General features: G+C 40.7%; 1 long non-coding RNA gene across 1 annotated transcript; it reads left to right on the plus strand.

Moving 5' to 3' along the window:
- Positions 1-4877: 4877 nt before the first annotated feature.
- On the plus strand, positions 4878-7170 carry LOC143335395 (uncharacterized). Its single transcript, XR_013078417.1, has 3 exons — positions 4878-5005; positions 5542-5635; positions 6956-7170. It is a non-coding gene; the product is annotated as an uncharacterized LOC143335395 (long non-coding RNA).
- The last annotated feature ends 690 nt before the right edge of the window (positions 7171-7860 follow it).

A 7860-nucleotide genomic window follows, 5' to 3' on the forward strand; every position in this document is an offset into this window, starting at 1 on the left:
AGAGGGAGGTGTGTCTGTTTCTGTGTGTGATGGATAGAGAAATAGAAAATGACTGGGGCGAGCAAAAGGGAGAAAGACGGGAGAAAAGAGATACATGGGTGATGATAGATATGGATGCAACAAACAATATGTAATGATCCTCTTAAAATACCAAGCAGAGAAAAAAATTGAAGGAGTATATAAAGTCTGGGTGAGGGAAGACGTATTTGTTTGGCACCCTGCGAGAGAGCGAAAGATGTTTTAAAGCAAAAAGGTTAGAATCCAGGTAGCCAGCATTTCTTCATGGACATGTGACATGTGTCATCTCTCACAAAGCCCTTTTGTGGCGCTGATCTTGTCACAGCACAATGGATGCGCTGCAGGCCTAAATTAGCAAAGGCTCAATAAGCTCGAATGAGAGAGAGCATGTATCATTTTACCTCCTTGGCCTAACTGGAGAAAATTAGCACTATATTGCCATTAGAATATTTTATCTTTCTAACAAACACATTTTTTAAGTGGTTATGAAACATCACAGCGCTCGGTGATTTGAATATACCTATATACTGTATATGTGTATTATTTTATTTCTGTGAGTTCCACCACTACATTTACCTGTAATTTATTTGCAGCGGTCCGTAAAAACGTATCAATTCAACATGTACCGTTGCCAAAGAAATTAACAGTGATTTTACACAGAGGACAGCTTAAGCTAATGACTTAGTGTCAGCGTGAGGATAGACTTTACAGATAATGGGTACTTCCAATAAGAGTGCTTTTCACAGAGGGGGTTATCACCTATGGTAAGAGTGTGTAAGTGCTTTTCATGTACAGTATAGGTCCATGGCATTGGACCATGGACAGAGAGGTAGCACACTATTAGTGCACATTACTGCAAATAAATTAGCATGTAATTTTATGATTTTATTAAATGATATTTTGGACGCCTAAAAGTACAGCAGCTGTAATTGTGACTGAAAGTGTTTTGAATGGCAGGATTATCATGCATTTATGCAAAGAAATTTCAAATCCAAAGGTTACCACCTCAGTGTTGGTAATGATATTAAACAGTATTGGCAAAGAACTATTCGAGTATATGAGTATTTGGAGTAATATGCCGTTTATTCCAACCCTATAGACTATAGTCTAGCTCCACCAATAGAGGTGTCATTGTTCCTCAACTCTAGATTTCAACTAGGGGCTCTGGCAAAATGGAGTTAGACCCCCCATATTTCATTTCTGCCTCGCTGATAGCATTTATCAGCAGTGTCCTGATAAAAACAAAATATGCAACTTAAGCCCGAGCAGGGCTAAGCCACCGAGGTGGACAGGATTACCTGGAGGCTAGCCGGGACAGGCATCAGATTGTACTGTCATAAAGGGCCATTAGCCTCTTGGCAAACTGTACCTCAAGCCCAAGATGACAGAGCTTTTCAAGACGGACAGGGAGGAAAATATGAAACTTAAATTCGTCATGACAGACATCTCAGGGAATGAGACCCTCAGAAAAAATGACCCTGTGAGGCAAAACAAACAGAAGGATCCTTTCTTTTTTTAGTTTTTATGTTCATTTGACGCCTATGGGAATTTAATTGATTGTAGTTTTTTTTTACATGAATTAATCAATATCCGCTGTCCCCTACTGGATCTGACTGTTTATATGAAAAGAGAGACTTGGTTTCCACACAACACACAATGGAGTAGACTTACTGACTGGCTGGGATTAAATTTAATACAGGATCTTGACAGACATATCCTGGAAGCATATCACTCTAGCTGCAGATTTCCTAGGAGCAAAGCTTACATGTTTTTTCTTGGATTTGCCTCATTAATTGGCTACTTAAGTCCCCTTAATCCACGATGATCACTTTCTTGTATGTCTTGGGGCATTTCTTTAAGCTCATATATCCCATTCCTCTTCTCATCTTAAGGCTTCACAGTTTTGACAGCAAAACGAAGCTCGGACACAACGAAACTTTCCGAGGCATGCGCACGCTCCGTTTTGAGCGGCACCGTAGGAAGTCTCTGTTTTGAGGCAGGGATAATGACAATACAAAGTGTGATTGTTGGGTGGGGGGTGTGGAGACAAAGTGTCAGCAGGTACAGGGCGTATACGGCTGGACGACGCAGCAGACAGCCCACTGTCTTCTTATGCACTGTCACTTTCTCTGACATGTGGGAGAAGAGGTCTTGTCTGTTATCTTTGGGGGGTGATCTAGATTATTTGGTCACACACACACACACACACACACACACACACGCACACACACACACGCACACACACGCACAAACACAGACACTTCTTTCTCAAATCTCCACCCATTTCCATCCATCCACCTCTCATTGTGCACCGCCTCGAGGCCTGTCATGAGCTCGGCCTGTGATAAAGAGCCAGGCAGTGGTGGTGGGGTTGGGTTGGGGGGGGGGGGTTAGACCATGAGACTGGCAGGGCAGACTTCAGCTGGAGTCTTCCTCTGTCTCCCCTGTCTGTCTCTTTCAGCATACTTAAAGCGGCTGCCGGCCTGTCCTTTCCCAGAGGGCTTTGTGAAAGGACAGAAATGTGATGCTGCTACTCAGACGCAAGTTATGGTGGAGTCTGTCTGCGTTGGCCATGTTGTATCTCCCCTCTATGACCGCCCTCCCCCCACGTACACCTCCTCCTATTTTAGCCGAGCACATAGACTCCAGGCGCCAGGCGCGGTGTAACTGCAGTCTCAGGTATGCTGGGAGGACATTGCAGCCACTTCCCAGGGCTTTACCTGCACCTGAGACGGAGTGACGCGGGCACCGGGATCAGCTATACTTCAGGGAATGCAGCTCAAAGCAACACAGTCATTCATAAGTCAAATTCTCAAACTGTAGATGTGAGTGAAACTGCCTCTTGGGCTGTCACTTTATAGCTTACAGCCTAATTAAGTTTGATTGTGCCCATCATTTCAATCCTATGGTCTCTTTGAAAAGGGACATAGTGACACAAACTGATTCGGTTGTCAGAAACATTGTTAGATTCATTCTGAGAGCAGCTAATCACTGAAGAGCTATCATGCACTGGGCTCCAGCTTTTTTTTTTTATAATCGTTTTTTTAATCAGTTTTCAAGTGAAAATGTGTTTGTTCCAGCTTCTCAGTTGTAAGAATCTGTTGCTTTCGTTCGTCTTATTTGACCGTAAACTGAATATCTTGGACTTGAACAAAACCCCTTGGGCTTTAGGAATTTTTCAGTATGTTTAAAGATTTTAGAAATCGAACAGCTGATCAATGAATAGAGAAAATTAGCTGCAGATTAATTGGCTGTTAAAATAATTGCCAGTTGGAGCCTTGAAAGTATCATTAAGCCTCTAACACTTACTCCTTTCATTACTTCAAATAAAAACAGTTTTTAGTCATTAGAAATTGTACTAAAATAATTCCGATTCGTGTGTAGAGATGATCTTCTGTTTTAAATGGTCTTTTACAGCTGATCCCTGCAGTTCAACGCATGCATTTCCACATCCAAGTGGATTGAGGCTATTTAAACACAGTGGCATTTACTTCCTGCACTTTCTCTCCATGTCTTGTTCCTCTTTGCTCCGAATGTTGTGGCATTGTCATGTGCAAAGGCTTAGGGTGATTACAAAATAATTTGAAAATAGAATAAGTACGTTGAGCCTAAGTTGAGGTTTGCTCCATCTGTCAACATATGACAGCTGCAGAGCAATTTTCATTGTGGTATGAGTGGTTTTGTGGTAAATGTGCGCTCTCATTTATCTAAAATACATCCTAAGCTGTGGCTGCCGCTTCATTATTTGAGCAGGCCACATGGGTTACAATGTGCATTTGTTCCTAAATGAAAAATCTTTGCTGAAATTTGACTGACTTGTGTGCATGTGTTTTGAGGAAAGAGGACGGTGCAAGGCTCTTATGGCGCTGTGGGAGAGAGAGAGCGTGTGGCCGGGGGAGAGACAAACATACAGGGAGAAATTCAGAGGGGCAGGAAGAAAGACTTTTCTGTTTGCCCAAATATTTACAAGCATTTTCTAAGCTTTGCGCCACCCTTTCAATGTCGAACCACTGTTATTGAAAACCATCCATGCTGAAAACACGGAAACAAGGAAACAGATGCTTTACAGTAGCTCTTGTTATATCTGAAAGGCACTATAGTGATGAAGCTCTGCATGCTTTTTAAAAAAGAGGTACCATGACAAAAAACACAATTTAAGTTCATTGTTCAATGCATGTTGAATAGGGAGCAGCTTAACCATGTCAGAAATATCTACTTCCACCAAAAAACCACAAGACACAACATCACATCAACTACATCAGAGTGCACATCAGTACCAATTTCACTTTTGAAGAAACTCAGGATGGGTCACTGTGTGGTCAAAGTGAAAAAAAAACAAAAACTTATTACTAAATTATTTGGTGGACAGCATACAACATGCATCTATCAAAATTTCCATGACACCACGAACACATGGACTCAGTTACAGATTAGTCTTGCATTTTATCATGCATATCAGATTCTTTATTTTCACATACAGTAAGTGATAACAGTTGGACCACTGGATGTCCAGAAACACTCTAATACTTGTAGTGCCAAAAATCAGATGGAAAATATATTCACACTTTTAGAATTTATATTTAATCAAGCCTATGATTAATTACTCTGTATGTATGCGTGTGGGTATGTGTCTGTATGAATGCTGTCTGAGCAGTGAATGTGTGTTTTTTACTGTCCCTGGGTGACTGCACATGCATATTAATGTAAAGCACATTGAGATTACATTTATTGACATGTGCTTGGCTGTAGTTAAAAAAAAGAAGCCTTACCTGGCTTGCCTCCATGTACGCATGAGGACTGCTGCGTTTTTCTGCGCAGTTTGCGCAATCTGTACGCGCTTGAACAGCCTCAGCGTCCCATAAGACCTCCGTTGAGCGTCATTCATTAGCAAACAGCGGCTACGCAGCTAACATGTCAGACAAGAAACAGACCGTGGACCTGGGCTTACTGGAGGAGGATGATGAGTTTGAAGAATTCCCAGCCGAAGGTAAATAATACAGATAATATTTGAAATCACACTGCTGATGTTTCCGTCTTGTTTGTTTTGTTTTCTTTTTTACCTCCGTTAACTGTTACGGCTTTTACTGCGCTGGGCCCTGCAACAGTGACTCAGCTAGCCTAGCCATACTAGCGTTAACATTAGCTAGCGAACTTACTGGTAACACCACACAGCCAGTTCTTTATACTAGCTAAGTTAAATTAGTAGACTCATTGAGCTACCCGTCTTCTAATGTTACAACAAGCATTGTACTTATTTCACATGTACTTCTTCGTTACAATGGTAGCGTGTACACTTTAGCTCTCTTGCTAACGTTTGCTGGCTACATAACCTGACGTTAATGCGAGATAAGCTAAAGTCTTAGCTGGTCAGGTAAACAGTATGCTACAGCACGGTACCTGTTAGACGTTTACGATTTTAGTTGTAGCTGTTCTTAGTCTGACAGTTTTGAGACAAAGTTGCTGAGGGAAGATTTTTCTACTTTGATTTCTAATGTCGGTGGTATCTCACTGTGTGATTCCCAGATTGGACGGGGCTGGATGAAGATGAAGATGCTCATGTGTGGGAAGACAACTGGGACGATGACAACGTAGAGGATGATTTCTCAAATCAGCTGAGGTAATTTGAACATTCAACAAAATGAATAATATTTGGCTGCACTCTTTTTATAGGCTGTAAGTGTGTCTAGTGCAGCAGGCCAAGTAATTGTGATGGTGGTCGCAGGTGGATTGGTCTATTTTCATTAAGTCGGTTGTTCAAGTCATTCATGCTGTGGAGTTCTTATACTTGCAAGCCCTAATCCCATTGCACGAGACAGACATCTCTTTGATTAATGAACTGGGCCCAACAGTAACGAAAATGTGTCCACAGATAAATACCTCTCAATCCCCCAGTAATTTGCACTACAGCAGTGCATTGACAAGGTCTTGGTCCTTGAAAGATTTCCCTGTATGATTGGCTACTTTGGATTCCCATGTTAACTATAATCTTGTTGGCTTGTAGTATGTACTGTAGAGTATTACTGTAAAACCAAGGGGGCAATTATTGCTCTTTATATCTTATTTAAGAGTGTGATGTCAAGACATTAAACACAAGTAAACAAAATATGCCAACATATATTTAGATAAACTGTGATATCTGTGCTTTAAGTTGTGCCTATTGTTTTTTTGTGCACAGTGCATATAATTTTTACCTGCATAGCAGTTTAACGCATACTAAAACAATCGTATCTTTTGGATGTTGGTATAGATTTACTCCTCACCATCTCACACAGGTCAAGAACTTGCCCCACTTTCTGTAAGCTCCATTGTTGCAGATAGCTCTTTGATCAATATTAATCTCTTTGTTTCTTGTTTTGCAGCCATAGAGTAGCTCCTCTTCAATAGCTTAGGTTGCTCTTAATTGCAGTGAACCGCTGCTTGTTTCACTCGTATTTGAAATTGTGCCACAAACGCCTTGAAAAAACAAGGAAGACAAACAACTACTTAAACTGTCCTGAGTTAAACAGTGTCACTCTTTTAATAGAGTTATGCATTACACATCAAAGTTATCATAAGAGCAGTCATTCTCCAAGGCTTACACTCACACACATTGAATAATCAATAACTGTTGGCAGATAAGTGGCTGGTGTTTTTTTTTTTGTTTTTTTTTTGAGTACGCTTTAGACCGTAATATGCTATTGTTTTATTTAAGCCAATTATGATAGCCATGCTATTAAGTTGTTTCTTAAAGATATCATTACTGTTAAAGGGCACAGCTGCCATCTATATGTAATCATCAAATCCATAGCTGCCTCGCATTATGCAATATTTATATATTTTCTCACTCCCATCTCTTAATGGTTCTCACAATCAATAGCAGAGGGTACTTATGCCTCAGCCACCCACCTGTAATCATCTCTACTGACTTGATCTTTCTATTTTCTTTTCCTCCCTGCAGAGCTGAGCTGGAAAAACATGGTTACAAGATGGAGACGTCATAACGGCTGACCAGACCTTTCATTATTCGATGACATTCAATGACATTGGATATGGACATTTCTATTTGAATATTACTGGTTGACCACACGCCACCGGAGGAGATTTGAGAATGCTTAAATTGTTTCTTTTTTTTGTAAAAAAACATTGATGGAAGTAAAGTGTTTGGAAAAAGCAGTTTGAGTGTTTTTACTGACCAACTGCAAATGTTCAGACGGGGGCATTTATAGGTCATGAATTTGCTGTTGTTTACACACTACATCTGAGTTTATTTTACCTTTTGTATGTTGTCCAGCTTAGTCATATTTAATGTGATCTACAGACTGGTGCTGGTCATCTGACCTCAAGACAGTGGTTTCCGTTTAGTAATCGCAGGATCAGTTCTGAAATTGGGCAAGCTGTTTCATGGTTGCCAATTCGTGCAGCATGGTGATGACTAAATTTAACTGATGCTTGAACGGCCATTACCAGAAATCTAGTCCCCGGACTGCTCTTTGTTACGTAAACTAAATCCATCTTTGCAGTTCTTAGTTTTTGTACTGAAGATGACTCAGGGTTTGTTTAAAATATCTGCAAATTACAGTCTTTGCAAGAGCTGTTGATCCCCTCAGAGGCACAGCTGCCAAGTCAACCCAATCTACCTGTAATGGATGGCTTGTTTTTGCCCTCTGACACATTGTGCATTCATTTTGGACTAAATGAATTCTGATTATATGATGCAAGTTCAAGTACTCATCTGAATTTATGTGAGATTTTCATGAACATTTTGTAGCAGCCGTACATTCACGTAAGGCCTTTTTTTATTGAAACTCAACATGATGAGAGGGGAGAAGGTATGGGGGGTGGAGATGTACATAAGCAGTGTGC

The sequence above is a fragment of the Chaetodon auriga genome, chromosome 17, assembly GCF_051107435.1.
Source record: "Chaetodon auriga isolate fChaAug3 chromosome 17, fChaAug3.hap1, whole genome shotgun sequence".
NCBI classification, from domain to species: Eukaryota; Metazoa; Chordata; class Actinopteri; order Chaetodontiformes; family Chaetodontidae; genus Chaetodon; species Chaetodon auriga.